Source organism: Sciurus vulgaris (genome assembly GCF_902686455.1).
Source record: "Sciurus vulgaris genome assembly, chromosome: 7".
NCBI lineage: Eukaryota > Metazoa > Chordata > Mammalia > Rodentia > Sciuridae > Sciurus > Sciurus vulgaris.
This window is the reverse complement of record NC_136467.1, coordinates 38,223,142-38,243,538: the sequence shown is the minus strand read 5'-3', so window position 1 is coordinate 38,243,538 and position 20,397 is coordinate 38,223,142. Positions and strand designations below refer to the sequence as shown.

Here is a 20,397-nt window from a genome sequence, read left to right as displayed (position 1 = left end):
TTATTATGTACTCTTTTTTGTAAACATTTTACTTTGATAGTTTCAAATTTACAGAAAATTTTCAAGAAAAATCCAAAGAACTCTCATATATACCTTTTATCCAGATTCACCACTTAACATTTTATCATATTTGCTCTTTCTCTCTCTCTCTCTCTGTCTCTCTCACACACACACACATACATGTAGTATGATTTATTTATTCTGAAACTTTTAAGTGAATATACTTTAATATGCATTACCTAAATTTTGGAGATTGAACATTGATATAATAGTGTTATCAAATCTGTCTATAATTTTGACAATTTTCCTATAACTTTTCCTTCTAGTGCAAGATCAATGTAAGATCATATATTGCAAGAAGTTGTTGTGTCTCTGTAGCATTCTATTGTCAGAGATGTTTCTTCAGTCAATAGCATTGACATTTTGAAGGATACATGCAAATATTTCCATAAGATATTCCTGAATTTTTAATTATCTGATATTTCCTCATAGTTAGATTCAGATAATGACATTCTGGCCAGACTGCTACAAAAGTGATACTGTGTCTTTCTCAGGGTATAAAGTTTTGAGGCATAAGGTCCACCTGAACCTCCTCAGTGATCTCAGTTTTGATCACCAATATTGTGTCTGGTTTCTCTACTATGTATATACTAATTTCTCCCTAATAACTAAATAGCAAGTTATAAAGAGGCACTTTGAAGCCATGCAAATATCAATTCTTTTTATCAATTTTATTTATCAGCCTGCTTTCATATTTAGCCTCTATTGGTTACCCTTGCTGAAATCAATGTCAATATTGATGATGGAAGCAAAATTATGGTTTTACAACTCCATCATCTTTTGCACCTTCATTAGTCATCATTCTAAGGAAATGCCTTTTCCTCTTTTTCTATCTCCATGTGGACATGGATTCCAGTTTTATTCAATGGTATTCTTGTCCTTATGTATTGGTTAGCTTCAAGTTACTATAATGAAATACTTGAGATATTTAACTTATAAAGAGAAAAGGTTTATTCTGTCACAGATTGGGATGTTGCAATCACTTTTTGGTAATTTCTGATAGACCTATTGCTTTGGGTCTCGGGCGATGGTACCAAATGACAGTGGCAGGGAGCATGTGGTAGAACAAACTGCTTACATCATGAACCAGGAAGCAAAGAGTGAGGAGGAAGAGACCAGGGTCTCACAATCAGCTTTGAGAGCATTCCCTCAGTGACCTAAGGACCTCCCACCAGGCCCTATCTCCTGAAGTTCCACCATCTTCCAATATTGCCACTTTGGGGACAAGCTTTTAATACATTGTTCTTTGTGGGGGTCATTCCACATCCAAATACTTGTACCTTTATATATTTGGATAATCAGGTTTCCTCAGGTTGTTATAATCGGAGATACTTCAGGCTGGTTCCTGTGCCATCTATTCATACTCCACAGTTTTTTCCTTTCTTTCTGTGAGAACTAATTAAATTTCTTATAAGACAAATGATTCCAGACTCACCTTGTTATCTTCTTTCCCCAACTTTGGAATTAGCCATTGCATCCTATCAGTTTTTGGGAACCAGTTAAATATTGATTTTTTTCCCTTCAAAGACTTATTTTGGCATTGTAATATGTTCCCTATCACTTAATGTGCAGCTAAAAAAGAACTAAAATGTTTTCCTTATGAAAAGCATGTACTTGTGTATATGTTTACTTACTTTGTCAATTAAAAAAAAGTCAACACTAGGTGATCTGCAACAGAACTTTCAAATCAGAGATTATTATGTGTTAGGACATGTTAACAAGGACTCGGTTGCAATTTGTATGATTAAAGGTAGATGAAATGACAGGAGCAACTGTAAAATCTATATTTGTCTTCCCAAGTTCTGCTGCTCATTAGGCTAATATACTTACCAATTCTGATGATACAAGCTCATTGCATTCTGTCACAACCTTGCTTTCATCAATGATTTTGAAACAATTTGCAGTGCCAAATGTTATTTTTATTAATCTAATATTTTCATTACATGATCCAATGATAGCTTTCTCCTCAAAATGAAATAGTCTGTAATCATTCCTCCCCCACAAAAAAATCTTAGTTAAGTTACATTATAATATAAAGATAAGTTTGGGAATAGATTAATAGGTTCTGATTTTAAGACAAGCTACAACACAACAACACAATGAAATCAAAGTGCAGTCTGACCAACAATCTTAGCCATATCCTCCAAGATTTGGCCCCAGTATCCCTGTGCATGCCTTTGTTTAGCCTTCTCCCTGATCACCTCTATACACACTGATCTACTTTCAGCCCTTGTGGATTATAAAATGGTAACCTTAGATCTTGGGTTTTATCATCCTTTGCCTGGAGGATTCTTTCACCTTCGGTTTGCTCAAGTCACTCTTAATCATTCTCAATAAAATGACTTTCTCAGGAGAATAAGATTTGATGCCGTAGATTAAGCAAGGTCTCCTGTTATATACTTTCAACACCCTATATTTTTCTTTCATAGCACTTAATAGGATATAATTAAATGATAATCTGTGTGATTAGAGATTTAACATGCATCTTCCCACTGGGTTATAAACATTTTTGAGGGCACTCAATATTAGATGAATGTGAGACATAAAAGTCTAAATATTGAGACACTTCCTTGCTCCAATGAGTGTTTTTAAAATTATTTACTATGACAGATAAACTTGTGTGTATTTATCACACAAAACATAATATTTTTAAGTGTGTGTACCTTTGTATATACAAAGGAATGGTGAAATCTGGTTAATTAACAAATGAACTGTCTCACACAGTTATCTAATGTGTGCTCACTATAGGGACCGTTCATGGAATGAATCCCACTAGATATCCTCATGGTGCAATTTGCCAAAAAGAGATTTTCCAGCTGATTACAACCTCTTCTACCTCTTTTTCCTAGAGAAGATTAGCACCTAAGAGAGAGTTTGTTTTCTCAGGTAATGGTTGAAAATTCTCTTTCACTCTGTCCCTTCTCATGGGAAGTCTACCATGTTCCTTCCCCCTGCTCCAGACCCTTCACCCTTAAATTGGATGTTTGCTGAGTTGAAGGATCTAGTGTTCCCTCACATGCCTCTGGAATGTGTAGAAATATCTTCAGAGTAAGATGTCTAGTGGATCTATGTAGGGGGTCATCAAAAATGAAAAGATGTTAAAGCAATAACACAAATGAGATTTCTTGGGAACAAGTATCAAAAAAAGTGTGAAAAAATAACTAAAATCTATGGGGTACCTACATTTAAGGGGAAGATCTGAAGAGAAAGTGCATCTGAGTGGGAGTAGCTGGTGTGGAAAGATAACAGGAACTGTGTGTCCTATAGACCAAGAGAAGGGCATCTTCCCAAACGTAAATTCGGCACTTTTGATGCCACACAAGAGGTTGGGTATGATTTCATAACTTTCCAAATTATTTCCATCAAGGAGATCATTGATGACTTTGGGGAAGGAAATTTTATAGGCTTCATGTTGGTGCCTTGTCAGGATTGGGTAAATCAAAGAATGGCTGTGAAGTAACTCCACAGGAATCACAACCATGGAAAGAGAAAAGAAAGATAGTGTGGGGCTTAGGGAGCATGTCATTGGGGACATCTATTTGTTTTAAAGAGATCATAAAGGGAGAATGATTTAGGATATAGAAACAGGGAGGGAGTATTTGATGGAGGGAATATCTTTACAGGAAACAGGAAGCTATAACGTCTAGTGCACAGAAAAGAAGAGGAGGGAACAGGGTGACTCAGCGGGAGTGTGGGGAGAAAAATAAATCTGGTTTTAACCAGATGACTTCTATTTCTTTTACCCCAATTACTTAAAGAAAATGTTGACAATGAGAAGTGGGTGTGAAGCAGAGCTCATGGGAAAATGGAGGAATGAGATGCCCATGGAGCAATGGGAAAAGAGAGGACTCCACAAAACCAGAGGATAAGCCAGTGAGGCCTCGGTCAATTTCATCACACCTGGGCTCAGCCCACTAATCTGCAGAGTGGTACGGCTCTTCTCTCTCTTGATCAGAAGTTCTGATTGGCAAAGATAAACTCATGGATTGGCTACTGGTTTTCCAGGCAAATGAAATGACTAGTTTGCAATTATGTCCCCCTTCTCCTAATATTAATTGTGAATATCATAGAAAAAGTTCTAAAATTTAGAAAATGGTATAATTATTTACATCTTTTTAAAAATTTATTTTTATGTAATAACAATCAGTGACATATTTTCTTTAAATTCAGAATTGCCTTTTACAATTGTAAAGTTAGGTTTCAGCCTTGTGGAAACCTTAGATTCAAAGATTTTGCTGAAAATGATTGGCAGGTGCTCCTGAACCTAGTTTCCTTCTGGTGATGTGCAGAATGGTCTGTATTCTGAATCTCAGAGCCAGATTGATCAAGTCATTTTTGCCGAACATGATCTTGTAAATTCTTTTAGCACAGGTTTCCAAATTTCTCTGTTGGACTTGAGTCAAAAAACAAAACCAAAATAAATGTTCTTCATATTTAAAGGTTACTAGCTAATGCAACTATTGCCTTTTAGAAATGTTTAGTCAGATTATTTTTATATTATATGGTAAAACAGATGAGTCTAAAGTTTAAAAAGTGTTGTTTGAATTTTCATTGTGATATAGTCAGAAGAAAAGTCAATATTTGTACAACAAACAATAAAAAGAGGCAAATACTAACATATTTCTGCATATTAGCCCTGAAGAAAAAGGAGTAATAAATAGGTTATTCTGACTGTTGTAGACAATGTAACATGAATTTAAGGGTGTAAACTATTTTGGGGAGGAGGATTGACCTATTTTTTTCTTTTTTTTTTAAATTTAAAAATCATTTAATACACAAAGTGAAAAACTAGAATACAAAAGCATTTCACACTTTTTTTTAAAGCAAATAATACATTCTAAATTACTTAGCAGAAGATAGAGATCCACAATCCTTTATCTGAAACCCTTGGGACCCAATGTTTCAGAATTATGAAATATTTAGATTTTAGAAAGGAATTCAGTGCATAGAACATATTACATTAACCCTCAGAGTCTTGGCACAATTGCCCCTGCCCTATAATATATATGCAGCAAAATACATGAATATTCACACTTAATGGGATAAATAGATTCAGTATCAGTTCAGATTAGATTTGTAAGCAAATTTTGTCACCAAACTTACAAAAATTCCGTTTTCAGAACTTTTTGGATTTTGAAATTACAATTACAGATAAGGGAATGTAGACTTTTATAAACCTATATGACAAGATTGTTTAAACAACCCATTTTTACAAATGAAAAAGCATAAGTTTTCAAATACATTATAAATTAACAGGTATCTCTTTGATATTATTAAATGTACATCTTAAATACATATACATATAGCACACAACATGTTTTATGATTCAACTGGTATGAAAGGCACAGATGAACAATCCCTTCTGTAAGAAGGGAACACACAAATGTGTAGTAAAATTAAAGATGGAATTGAGCCAACTCCTTATGCCTGGAAGAGCACTTAATGAGTGCAACACAAGGAGGTAGGGCTTATTCTTCAAGAAGTACAATTTTACTTGTGAGCAGTTTCTTCCACAGAAACATAGGTGAACACTTTTACTTAAAATGCATGTTAAGTGAGGTTTTCTTTTCTATGGTCTTACACCTAAAAATTAAAACTTTAGAAGGTATTATTGCCAGTTAAATAAGTAATGTTTTACCAGGTTTGAAGAAGCTCCAATGATGCTCCAAAGTAACTATATTATTAAAACATATTTAAATGTGTCCAGTGACTTTTTAAAAACAACATCCCATTTGGAACTTAACTTTATTCAAAAATCAGTATAGCATGCTTGTAAAATCTTGGTAGTTTCCTATCACAGTCCTTGCTTCCACTGTTTGGTGTGTGAAGAATGGTTTCATGGAGGAAAAACCAATTTCCAATGTACAGCAACAACTCCATAGCTTTGAGGACAGTGAACAAATGGCAAATCATTCTGTTAGCCAACTCCAATCAAGATTCATCATACTACTGCCCTGTTCCTCATTTGCTTCACAAATAATAGTGCTTAAATGGCCAAAGCAGTTCAAATTTTCTTCTATCATTTGTGTCAAAATCTCCCCATTTTGAGGAGATACCACGCGCAACAGAGATTGTTCAAGTTCTGCTAAAGTCGGCAGCCATGCTGATGCCTGAGGGTTTATTGCACCTTCTAGACTGGATCCAACCAGGGAGTGGGCAGAACTCTGTGTACAGACAATTTTAAAGGAGATGCCATATTTCTTTCTCCCTTTTTTCCAGTATAAACATGACAGTATTGTCAGCTTCTTTGATGTTACTGAGGGCCACTTCCACTTTGGGAGTAGATCAATAATCTTCTGCTTACTGACCAACAACTTGCTCAGATGACCAAACAGCTCCTTGAGAACATGGTCTTGCCTCTGCACAGTATGCACAATGATCTTCTCCATCCCTGTGCTATCACTGTAGGAGTGATCTGCAGGTCTGTGCTTTAATGGCTTATATAGATCAATTGCACGTTGTTCCAGAGATTCCATCAAGTCTCCCCGAAGTCTTCCATATGGATTTTTCTGTAGCTCCATGATTTCAGTGTGCAAAGACATAATCTGATCCTCAAGGTATCCAATGTCACCAACCTCAGCATAGGGAATGGCCTTTTCTTCCATTTCTTTTTTTGCTTTTAGCATTTTTTCTGAAGATATCCCATAAGTCATCTGGTCACTATATCTCTCCAAGTCAAGCTGAATGCTTTTGTGAAAAAACTCCAATTTAGCTTTCAGTTGCTGTGATGCTGAGATCAAAGTGTTCTTCATTTTTGTCAAGTTAGCATTATATCTAAGAAGACTAAACATTGCCACTCTTTGTCCCTGGAAGAGCCTGCTATAGTCTTCTTTTAGCCCAGACACAGAGTGCACTGCTTCAGTCCATACTTTACATAGCTGTATAATTGGAAGTTGTATTTTACTGTTTTGTATAATATAATTTACACAATCTGATAAACTTCTGGAAGCAAATGACCCTTCATATACAGTTTTACTTTCATCAAACAAATAAACCATATAGCTATCACAGCCTCTAACTCCATCTAGAACACATTGAGAGGCTGGTTTCCGAGGATCCAGAGAAATTGCTGTCTCTGAAAGAAGTTCTTGAGAACGAGTATTTATCCCAGTTTCATGCTGAATACGATACTGTAGTGAATGAATACTTTCATCAGGTGGTAACAGAAAATAAATGATCTTTGCAGAAGTCATATTTAGGATGTGTACTATCTCCAAATTCAGAATGTGATCCATTAATATAAAGCATCTTGGTTGCTTCAAAGTAAGATCAACAGGTCCCCCTCTCTGCTGTGGGTCCCAATTCAACTTCAACTGTACCAGTTTTCCATGGTTCCACTATTAAACTACAAAGGCTATTTGGTTGGGGTAAATGGCAACTAAAGCAAACTTCTCCTGTCATCTCTTCACATGTTAGGTAAATAGCTGCAGATAATGCAAAAAAGGCCTATATCCAGTAATACCTTCAAATACCATGGTCCCAAAGCTCCAATAATCAATGGTGGCTGTGTAAGGTTTATTTTCAAAGAGCTCTAGGACCAGTTACTGCAGCGTTCCCACAAAAGATGGACAGAGACTTCCTTGATCAACATCTTTGGCATATCCTAGAGCAATTACTTTATACATTATCTTTCCACCAACACCCCGAAGAACTATATTTTCAGGATCTCGATGTATAATTTTGTTTTCACGCAAATATGAAATCCCAGACCCTATATCACTCAGTAAAGAAAGTGTTTGCCTTTCTTTAAGTCTGCAACAATTTTCCGATTTGTTGAGCGGCTTCCGAATATCTCCTCCAGAACAGTGTTCCATTGCTAGAAGAGGCACATCATTTATTAAAATATTCAGTTCCTCAGGAAAGGCCTCCGTCACAGGCCTTCACAACACTGGCATGATTCAACTTCTTCATGACCTGGATTTCGTGCCACCACCATTCTCTGCTTTTGGTACTTAGCTCGAGGCGACAGGAGTTAATTGCCATTTGGGGATCAAGTTCCCTATGCTGGTACAGACAAACATTTCCGAAGCCGCGGGTGCCAAGCCACTCCGCTTCTCCCAGGGTCCGCCAGTGCCCAGCCGCAGCCCCAGGGTCGCTCCACGGAGCCCAAGAGCAAGCGGCCTCAGGCTCCAGCGCTGACCCAAGGCCAGTTCCCCCTGTTTTTCCTAAGTAACATCTATTTGAACCCAGAGACCAATTTTAAAGTTTTGTACATTGAACCCTAGTTGGGATGAGATTCTTAAAACTCCTGACTGATCATTTTTCTCTCATTTCTCTCCCTGCCTAGAGCTACGCACAAAATTCAATACCTCAGGAAAGTTGTCCTCCCTGTTGGAAGAACAGTTATATTATTCATTGTCCCTCCGACCCACCAGTCCAGACAACAAGTCTCCTAAAGAGTCCTTTTTTTTTTTTTTTTTTTTTTTTTTCCCTATGTCTGGTACATCTTTTGGCCTCATGGCCTCTGAGCTGGCCTGTGACTTGTCCCTGACCATCTCTGCCTCTGCTTTCAATGTTCCTAGTCGACTAGCCAGTCGGAGGATTTGCGCTTTTCGTTCAGTTGTTGCATTACCACTTTCTTACAGACATTGGTGGTCTTCACCTGCTTATCCCTGTGGATGAAACAGCACTGCGTGTGTGTGTGTGTGTGTGTGTGTGTGTGTGTGTGTGTGTGTGTGTGTGTGAGAGAGAGAGAGAGAGAGAGAGAGAGAGAGAGAGAGAGACAGGCAGACAGACTGTGGAAGGGGAGGAAGGGTAGACCAAATAGACTGAGAACTAGTTTTCTGTCTTTTCCCCTCAGGTTCCTGTTTTTCCTTCTCTGCACTCAGTGCTACCTTGCTGCGCTCCAAGACTGAGCAGAGCAGCAGGCTTTGACCCTCACTCACCCTGCTCCCCAGCTGCTCCAAGGTAAAGACCCACATAGACCCAATACTTGACCTGTCCTGGGGACCAACCAATCCCAGCACTAACCCTGTGTCCACATAGCCAGAGTTTTCTTTCACACATTAAATAATAAGATGTAAGAAGTTTTAAGCTAAACTTTTCTTATTTTGCTACTTTAGTTGAACTAACCAGACAATACTTCATGCTTAAGTCATACTTAAAGATAGAAGGTCTAGCTGATAGACTAGGGTCATTTACAACTTGTTTTCAATTGTTCCTGGGAGTTCCAATGTCCCTGATTTTACAAATATTCTCATCAATGTATATAAAACATGAAATACAATTTTATGGGTGGTGGTTTGAATTTTGACTCTTACCTTCTATGACTAGTTTAGAAATTGTTTCCAGTATTTCAAAGTTCGGTGAGAAAGGAGAGATTTTTCTGGGGTCCTGGAGATCACACCCTGTTCCAGGAGCTACATACTTTTCCTATTCATAGAGCCAATTTGAATTTATAATACTCCCCAATTCTTATCCTGCACAATCTAACAATCAACCTCACAGTGACTCTCCATAGCTAGGGAGAAATTAAGGCACACCATAGCCAATGGCGATCTTCAATTGTTCTGACACAACTGTTCCTTCTGTGGTTCTATCACATTCCCTGCCTCAGAAGTAGAATGAGGAGAGGTGACACCTCAAGTTTGCTTTACAATTCTCACTGCCTAGCTTTATCTAAAATATTTGAAAGTCAATGTGTACTACATACATTTAAAATGTTAACAATATATTTTACTTAATCTATCATATCCGAATATTATCATATTAGTAAGTAATCAATACAAAAGTTGTTAATAAAATCTTATATTCCTTTTGACATTTTTGGTAGTGAGTCTTCAAAAATCTGTGTATACTTGTATACTTATGGCATATCACAAAAGACATGAAAAAGGAAGGAATGGAAAATGAATTTTATGTAATGAAACATGTTATTTTACCTTTATTTTATTACTCATCTTATCACCTATAAATTGAACACCCAAATATAAGTAATAGTCATTGAATTCAGTCAGATTTGGTATTTCACAGACTTTCAATTATATACAAACCATAGTTTTACATATGTTTTATAATTTGGTTGCTGTGAAGATATTTGACATAGGACATTATGAGTCTCTTTTGGTCCACTTGTCCCAAGCCCCACATTTTCTCCATGATCCTCCTCAACCTTCTCCCATTTAATGAAGTAGATATTATTGACTAAATAAATTCATATTATATCTTTTATTCTCTATAAGCACTTTTGCACATATTATCAATTTGACATACAACAAACTCCATGAAGTAGGTAATTGCTTACAAGAAAACAGAATGAGAAAGTTTTAAGGATGTGACTGAAGTTTAACAATCAGTAGCCCAGGGCCTCTGGTTCTAAGTTCTCGCTCTTTTACCTTTATTTTATGGCTTCTTTTGTATCATTTTAGACCCAGAGAAATGGGAGTTAGGAAAGCCTTTTAGGTGGAGCAAACAGCATGAGCATAAGAGTAGAAAATAGCAGTTCGGTTTGGCTGAAGTCCATGATCGTTTTGCAACAAAAAATAAAAGAATTTGGGAAAGAACGAGGCTGTGCTGAGGCAGCCTTAGATGTCAGGTTTGGAATTTTGCATTTTATTTGATGACTATGTACTACAATACCTAGGGAAAGTAATTGAAAGGAGGAAACCTCATTTTTTATTAGTGAAAATGCTATTTATTTGCTCTTCAGATGAAGCTAAGTTTCACCTTAGTAGGAGTAGGAGGAGAGAGAAATAGTTCAATCTGCACCTGCCAATGATAAGCTTTTGCTGCCCACCCCTTCCTGTCATTCTCCGTGTGGAACGGAAGCACCGAATCCTGACCAGCTGGCCCCTCTGTGTACCACTGCTCAGAAGGTGACAAGGTGACAGAGGATGGATGTGGTCAGTTCCAAATTTTATCAATGCTTTTCAGCCACATGCTCAAGCAAGGATGAAGAATTTTAAGTGTAGATTTTGTGTTTTAATTCTCAACACAGCGGTCAGAAAAGATCTCTATAGAACGTGTATAAGGTTGTAGCCCTGCCAAAGCTCTCTGTTTTGTTCAGAGTGAAAGCCTAAGTTCCTAAAACTACAGAAGTCCCTGTGCAAACTGGCCTTCTGTTGCCCTTCTAGGCTCTCTATTTCATTGCCTTTTACTCAACTCTTCTCTAGCCACACTGGCATCTGCACAATGCTTCCAGCACACTATGCTCACTGCTGCCTTGGGACATTTGCACTTGTTATTCCCTCTGCCTAGAACGCTTTTTCCAGATTCCTATAAAAGCTACTCCCTCACCCTCTTCTGATCCTTATTCAAATACTTCTTCTCAATGAGGCCTCACTACTCACTCTATTTAAATTAAATCCCATGCCAGCATATCCTATCCTCTTTCCCTTTCTTTTTCTGACCCTTTACCTTTTATGTATGTACTTGTTTCCTTGTGCATAATTAGATTGTGCTCTGCCACTAAGCTGCACCCCAGCCCAACTTTAATCAACCCTCTCTGTATGTATCTATCCATCTTCATTGACTTATTTGAGACAGAGTGTAATGGGTAATTTGAATTGTCAACTTGATTGGATCAAGAGAGGCCAATGATTAAGAGGCTTGTGGGTGTCTAAGAATGATTAGAATGTGGGATAGGAACTGAAGTGGAGACCTCCCTAAGCGTGGGCCACAACGCCCAGTAGGATGGTGGCTTGGATGGAACAAAAGTTGGAAGAACAGGGAAGCAGATGCAGATGCAAGCTTGGCTCTTCTTGAATGGGTTCTTGATTGCTGCTTTGGTCATCTGAGGATATTGGACTCTCGCTTCTTCACTCTTCCAAAAGTGGACTTTGCCAGTGATTCTCCAGGTAGTTTCCAGAAGCCTTGGTCTTGAACTAGGGTAGCACTGTTGATCCCTCTTGGTCTGGAGCTTCTGCCTCTTGGACTGCACAGTTACTGGTTTTTCTAATTCTCCAGGCTACAGACTGCTATTGTGGACTATCCAGCTTCTGGTCATGTAAGTCAATCTAATAAAGGCCCTTTTTATAATCATACTTCCTGTTGATTCTGTTTCTCTAGAGAACCCTGACTAATACACAGAGTCTCTCAATGTCGCACAGGCTAAACTTGAACTTGCGATCATCCAACCTCAGTCTCTGAGTTGCTGGGATTACTGATGTGTGCCACCATGCCCAGTTCTATGTATTTGTCTTCAATTTCTTCTTCCACTAGAATGTAAGCTTGTGAGGGAAAGGATTTGATCTGTTTTGCTCAATATTGTATCTACTAAGACCCAGAACAGTGCCTGGCACAATAAAAGAGCTCAATAAATATTTTTTTAAAATGAAATGAATGAAGTATTTTTTTCCCTGATGAATGGGCACATAGCACCTCTTTGAATATTTTGGTTTATTAAAAGAAGATATTAATCTTATCATTTTCATTAAAGCTAAAGGAAATTCATACATGTGAGTATTTTTGCTTCTGTATTGAATGCCTACGCTTTCTTTTCCCAAGGGTTTGTAGTATCACCAGAATTTTATTCAGACTAATGAGAGATGATCTGTTTCTTCTAGGTCATAGAATGGAACACAGCAAAACCCAGAATCTTGCAAAATCTCTATCTGCTGGCTATAAGCCATAATCTGTGATCAGAAATATTATTATTCATTTGTCTAGTATGTCATTTCCACTCTGTTCATATCTTATGTGTGTGGATGCCCTTTGACTTATAATGAGGTTACATGCCGATAAACCCATTGTAAATTAAAAATATCATGAACCCAAAATGCATTTAATCAATCCACTTAACCTACCAAATAGCTTAGCCTAGTTTAGTCTCCTTGAACATGCTCAGAACACACTCATATTAGCCTACAATTGGAAGAATTAATCTAACCCCAAATCTGTTTTACAATTAACTTTGAATACCTTATGAATATTACCTGGAAGTGGAAAGTACCTTCTTGAATAAGTATACTTTGGCATCATCAGAACATCAAAAATTGCAAATCAAACCATCATAAATTATACACTATCTATATGCATTTATGATATTTCAAATTGTTATATGGTTACTGACCTGCTAACTTCAAAAATGATTTAAAGCATATATAGTTTTTCTCTATAACCAGTTTTAATTCTTGAAGGCAAAGGACGATATTGTACACAGGAGCTCAATAAATGCAGGTTGAGTTGCTACAGTGATCCCTGTCTTTTAATAATGGGAGTTAAGTGGTACCATAGAAATTATAATCACAACCCAGGATGCTATGGCTCGAATATGTTCTTTAAAGCCCATGTATTGAGAGAGGGGACCTTAAAGGATCATTAAGTTATGAGGACTCTCATTACAGGAGTGGGATAGTTGTCTCGGCAATATGTTCTTGATAAAAAGGTGAGTTTGACCCCCTCCATCTCCTCTCTCCCTTGCTTTCACCCTCTTTTGCCTTTCCACCTTCCACCTTCTTGCTAGAACAATGTAGCACGCAGGTCTTTGCCAGAATCTGCCACTCGATATTAGACTTTCCAGCCTCCAGATCTATGAGTAAACTTATTGTTTTAAAATGAACTAATTTCCCCAAAAAGCATTTGATAAAATGCAAACCCCTTCATGCTCAAAATACTAGAAAAAATAAGAATAATAGGAACATACCTCAACATTGTAAAGGTTATGTATGCTAAGCCCATGACCAACATCATTCGAAATGGAGAAAAACTGAAAACATTCCCTCTACAAACTGGAACAAGACAGGGATGCCCTCTTTTACCACTTCTATTCAAAATCATCCTTGAAACACTAGCCAGAGTAATTAGACAGACCAAATAAATTAAAGGGTTACAAATAGGAAAAGAAAACTCAATCACTATTTGCCCACAACATGATTCTATATTTAGAGAATCCAAAAAACTCCAACAGAAAATTTCTAGAACTAACAAATGAATTCAGAAAAGTAGCAGGATATAAAAATACTCATAATCAAATGTGTTTCTATATATAAGAGATGAATTCTCTGGAAGAGAAATTAGAAATACAACCCCATTCACAAGAGCCTCAAAAAAAAAAAAAAAAAAAACTTGGGAATCAATCTAACAAAGGAGGTGAAAGATCTTTACAATGAAAACTACAGAACACTAAAAGAAATTAAAGAAAACCTTAGAAGATGGAAAGATGTCCCATGTTCTTGAATCCATAATTAATATTGTCAAAATGGTCATACTACCAAAAGCGCCATACAGATTCAGTGCATTCCTAAGTAAAATTCCAATGACATAACTCAGAGAAATGGAGAAAGCAATTACAAAATTCATTTGGAAGAACAGAGACCTAGAATAAACAAAGCAATCCTTAGCAAGAAGAGCAAAGCAGGAGGTATCACAGTTATCAGACCTTAAACTATACTACAGGAGCAATAGTAACAAAAATGGCATGGTGCTGGCACAAAGATAGACAGGTAGACCAATGGTAGAGAATAGAAGATACAGAGACAAACACCTACATATAGTTACCTCATACTAGACAAAGGTGCTAAAAACATGCAATGGAGAAAAGATAGCCTGTTCAACAAATGGGCTGAGAAACTGGAAATCCATATGCAGTAAAATGAAATTAAACCCCTACCTCTCACCCTGTACAAAACTCAACTCAAAATAGATCAAGGATCTAGAATTAGATCAGAGACCCTGCATCAAATAGAAAAAAAGTAGGCAAAATCTTCATCATGTTGGTTTAGGACCAGACTTCCTTAACAAGACTCCTAGAGTGCAAGAACTCAAAGCAAGAATCAATAAATGGGATGATGGATTAAAACCAAAAACTTTTTTCTCAGCAAAGGAAACAATCAGTAATGTGAAAAGAGAGCCTACATAGTGAGAGAAATCCTTTCCAAATGTACTTCAGATAGAGCACTAATCTCCAAAACTTTTAAAGAATAAAAAATTTTACACCAAAAATACAAAGAACCCAATCAATATATGGGTTAAGGAACTGGGCAGACACTTCACAGAAGACTATACAAATATATTGATCAACAAATATATGAAAAAGTGTTCAGCATCTCTAGTAATTAGAGAAATGCAAATCAAAATCACCCTAAGATATCATCTCACTCCAATTAGAATGGCTATTATCAAGAGTACAAGCAATAATAGGTATTGGCGAGGGTGTGGGGAAAAAAGTACACTTTTATAGACTTCACCTATCAGCGGGTTAATCCCTGATGGAATTAACTGAATGGTAACTGGAGGCAGGAGGGGTGTGGCTAGAGAAAGTGGTTCATGGGGTGTGGCTGTGGGTTATGTATTTTGTTCTGGAGAATGAGTCTGTCTTTCTCTCTCTGTCTTTTTCTCTCTCCTTCTGATCACCGTGTTAGCAGCTTTTCTACCATGATGTTCAGCCTCACCTGGAGCCCTGAGGAATGGAGCCTCTGTATATAGAGTGAGCCCCAAAATAAACATTTCCTCCTCTACGATTGATCTGTTCGGGCCCTTTAGTCACAGCAGTGAAAAAGCCGACTAAAACAGAAATTGGTACCAGAAATGGAGTTGTGGCTGTAATTAACCTGACCATGTGGTTCAGAAGTTTTTGGAGTTTTTTGGAGGAATTTTGAGATTCTTAGTCATGCAAACTGGAAATTCTTTGGATTGTTGTAAGCAGAGCTTAATGACTGATTCTGGTGGGAACTCAGAAGATCAGAATGTCAAAAGGACCATGGACAGTGAAGACAGGGCTCAAGAGGGCTTAGAGGAAAAGGGGGACACTATCAGTAATTGATCTAGAGGCCATTTGTGTTATGTTCTGACTGAGAAGTTATCTTCATCTTGCCTGTGTCCTAAGACTTTCTGTGAGGCTGATTTTAAAAGCAATGGACTTCTTATTCTGGCAGAGAAAATTTCCAGACAGCAGAGCATTTAGGCAGTGGCATGAATATTGCTGGAAACTTTTAGCCAAATTTATTGTGATAATCAGGAGCAGAAAGCAGAGGAGAAAGATTTGAAAAAACGTGGACTTAAAAGATTGGAGTGAAACTAGGACTAAGTTGCAGTGGTTAAAGACTTTACTACCACTAAAGAAATGCTAAAGATTTTGCCTAGAGAGAATAAGAAGATGGCTTGAGGGCCATCTCAAGCTCAAGGGAGTAACAGTGAAAATTCTTTCTTATTCTCTCTATTATTTAAAAAGCCATTTTTCAGATATTCACATGAAGTTGAACATTCTGTTTCTCTATATGGGTATAAAGTTATTACAAGAGTTTGTTAAATCTATAAAGTATGGTTGAAGGCAACTTGAGACTCAGCCAGTTATTTCTCCTCTTTGATAGTGACTATGGGGTTATTAATGATGGCTCATTGTTCTTCCAGGGAAGGCTCTCCTTAAAAAGGGGGAAAACAACAGGAATATTCTTTTTACACTTCTCAATGGTTTTCAATGTTTTAAGTTTTCTCATTGGAATAAAAAGAAGGAATTTTTAAAGTTACTTTAAAAATCATAAGAACTATAAAATTCCTTGATGAAAAAGGAGTTATTGGATAAAATATTTTGTGTTATTTATAAATCTAAGGTTTTAGTAATTCAACATTTATCAAGAACTTTAAATTGTTCATGCAGAAATACTAGTCTTGATAATCTTGCCAAAGGAAAAATAGTAAATACACTATTTACCTAGATATCTATTTTAAAACAAAATATAATACCATTAAAATAATGCCACTAAAAGTGATGTTTATAATGACATAGGATAGATAATGTTAAGAGAAAAAAAATCAAATATATAAAGTCATGTTATGTTGTAGAAGCTGTTAAAAAAAAAAAAAAAAAAAAGAAACAAAAAAAAATTCCCGTATGTAAGATACAAGAAAACATACCAGAATGCTAATGGGATTATCTAAGTGTAAGTAGCACTGAATTCTCCCAAATTTTCTATAGATTTTTGTAAACACAAATAAAATTTTAAAATAAGAGACTTAATTATTCCTATTGAAAATAGGGGAAGAAATTTTCCTCTTCTCCTTTGTCTCAGGATATTTCCTTTAGAAAGTTTGTAATTCTAAGTACTTCTCCTCTCTTTGAAGCATGTATAAATCTCAATAGGCCTTTCCTCAGTCCTGAGGGTCTCAGGAACCTGGGAAGCATGGCTTTCAAATGTGCAGATGAAGGGAAGGGCAGCATGGATCTTCAGTTCTTATGTGAGGTCAGGAGCTGGCCTTCAGCTGTCACTTGGCTCCAAGTTGCAAAACTACCTTCTGTCAAAACAATAGGAGTTTGTTTTCTCTCGGGCAAGGTCAATTTGCCAACACAGATGGTTACTCAATTACCTGGGTAAAGTTAGGATGAACGATGTGTTAAATACTGGTATCCTGCTGTTTTTCCTGAGGAGCAGTTGTTTACTCTGAAAATACATGCAATGCTTGTGTCTGCTTGGCTCTCCTGAGGAGGTGAGGGAATTTTGTCTGCAGTCCTTCAGTGGCTGATCTGTAACGTGCATCACGTTCTGGTTCAATGATAAAAATCACTTTCTCTCTACTACCATTTTGGACAGAATTTTTTAGTTGGGAGAAGATTTTGTTTTGGATTATAATTCAATATTTTCAAAATTATATAAGAAGCTTTAATATGTTTAAATAGAAAATACACTTTTTACATTATTTTTGTAATGTATTTTTTACATTAGTGTCTAGTTTCCTAACTGATGATGTCTTTATTTTTGTTTATAATCAGTTCATAGTCATTTTATTGGGTTAGTTCACTCAAAGCAATATGCTCCCTTCCACTCCAAATTCTTTTTACCTGGACACTGTTCCATTTTCTTCTGAGCTGCATATGGTAGAATTTTAAACCTGAGAAGTACATCAGCACCATCTTGCTGCAATGAGAAGCTCCACTAGTCTTCCATGGAATTGAACTTAAACATTGAACTTAAACCTTCTCTGATATTCAATGAAACTTTTTTCTTTTCTTTTTCTTTCTTTTTTTTTTTTTTTTTTTTTTTTTTTTTTTGAGCCTGGGATGCTTTTTTTAAAAAAAATATTTTTATTGTACACAAATGGGATACATACTGTTTCTCTGTTTGTACATGAAGTAAAAGCATACCATTTGTATAGTCATACTTTTACATAGGATAATAGTGTTTGATTCATTCCGTTATTTTTTCCCTTCCCCCCTCCACCTCCCACCCTTCTTTTCCCTCTATACAGTTCCTCTTTCCTCCATTCTTACCTCCTTCCCACCCCCCACTATGTGTCATCATCCACTGATCAGGGAGATCATTCATCCTTTGGATTTTTGAGATTGGCTTATCTCACTTAGCATGATATTCTCCAATTTCATCCATTTGCCTGCAAATGCCATCATTTTATATTCTTTATGGCTGAGTAATTCCATTATATATATATATATATAATATATATATATATATATATACCACAGTTTCTTTATCCATTCATCAATTGAAGGGCATCTAAGTTGGTTCCACAATCTGGCTATGGTGAATTGAGCAGCTATGAACATTGATGTGGCTGCATCTCTGTAGTATGCTGATTTTAAGTTCTTTGGGTATAGGCCAAGGAGTGGGATAGCTGGGTCAAATGGTGGGTCCATTCCAAGTTTTCTAAGGAATCTCCACACTGCTTTCCAGAGAGGCTGCACTAATTTGTGGCCCCAATAGCAGTGTATGAGTGTACCTTTTTCCCCACGTCCTCTCCAACACCTATTGTTGCTTGTATTCTTGATAATCGCCGTTCTAATTGGGGCGAGATGGAATCTTAGGGTGGTTTTGATTTGCATTTCTCTTATTACTAGAGATGTTGAAGATTTTTTCATATATCTGTTGATTGCTTATAGATCTTCTGTGAAGTGTCTGTTCATATCCTTAGCCCATTTGTTGTTGGGTTATTTGTATTCTTGGTGTAGAGTTTTTTGAGTTCTTTATAGATTCTGGAAATTAGTGCTCTATCTGAAGTATGATTGGCAAAGATTTTCTCCCACTCTGTAGGCTCTTTCTTCACATTGCTGATAGTTTCCTTTGCTGAGAGAAAGCTTTTAGTTTGAATCTATCCCAGTTATTGATTCTTGCTTTTATTTCTTGTGCTATGGGAGTCCTGTTGAGGAAGTCTGATCCTAAGCCAACAAGTTGAAGATTTGGACCTACTTTTTCTTCTATAAGATGAAGGGTCTCTGGACTGATTCCAAGGTCCATGATCCATTTTGAGTTGATTTTTGTGCAGGTGAGAGATAGGGGTTTAGTTTCATTCTGTTGCATATGGATTTCCAATTTTCCCAGCACCATTTGTTGAAGAGGCTATCTTTTCTCCATTCAAAGCAACTATTTTCTCATTTGTTCTGGTTAGCCTTTCCTCTGCTTTGTTTTCTGATTTAAACATATTCCTGGGGCTGGGGTTGTGGCTCAGTGATAGAGCTCTTGCCTAGCATTTGTGAGGCACTGGGTTGGATTCTCAGCACCACATAAAGTTAAATGAGTAAATAAAGGTCTATAAACATCTAAAAATATTTTAAAATATTCCTGTAATTATTTATTTCCTTTATTCTCTGTTTCTTTGATAGCTTTGAGCTGTGCTCTATATTGGGCATGCACAGATTGACCACACAATCTAACATTCAAACTAGGACACTCTGAGAGTGAAAGGTTGGATTAGCAAATACTGAGATGTCATGAACTAGCCAGGACTGTCCTAAGCACAACTGGATGTATTTGGGGTTGCCAGATAAAATACAGAATGCCTCACACCTCTAATCCCAGAGACTTAGAAGGCTGAGGATGGAGGCTCTCAAGTTTGAGACCAGCCTCCACAATTTAGTGAGGTCCTAAGCAATTTAGCAAGGCCATGTTTCAAAATTAAAAATAAAAGGGCTGGGAATGCAGTGTTAAAGCACCTTGGATGCCAGATTAAAACTTAGTTTTGGATTAAAGATGATTTTTCCTCCTCCTTTTTCTTGTTCATTTTTAGTATATGTTTGTTCCATGACAACTGTATTTTAAACCTTAAAGCTTGCAGCTCTGAGAAGAAAGCAGAACAGACTATGCCAAAGTCAAAAGCCTCTGGGATAGAAATGGCCTATGGCTTTATTGGTAATAAATCAATAAAGTAGTTGTGAATCAATTATTAACAAAAAAGATAAGTAAGCAGATAGGTAGGTAGTAGATGAATGCAACATTTGGTACATACTGAAACTTTTTGTTATTGATCTGAAGTTCAACTTTTCCTGAGCATCTGTATTTCTAGTAATATTAGATAAATATTAAATCTAGTAATATTAGATATGTGGTCATTATAAACATCCTTATCAGAACAATTTTCCTGAAGTATGGTAATTTGTTAATCCTGAGTAGGATGAATAATTCAACATCTACAGAATATTATGGAAAATAAGTTAATAGGTTAAATACAACAAAA

At 36.7% G+C, this 20,397-nt stretch overlaps 1 pseudogene across 1 annotated transcript; it reads right to left on the bottom strand.

Annotated features, from left to right (window-relative positions):
• On the bottom strand, positions 1–8,242 carry LOC306665036 (inhibitor of nuclear factor kappa-B kinase subunit alpha-like; annotated as a pseudogene). The gene is made up of 2 exons (XR_013766697.1): positions 3,813–8,242; positions 1–2,941 (listed from the first exon to the last, which is right to left on the bottom strand). The product of XR_013766697.1 is annotated as an inhibitor of nuclear factor kappa-B kinase subunit alpha-like (transcript).
• Positions 8,243–20,397: the final 12,155 nt, after the last annotated feature.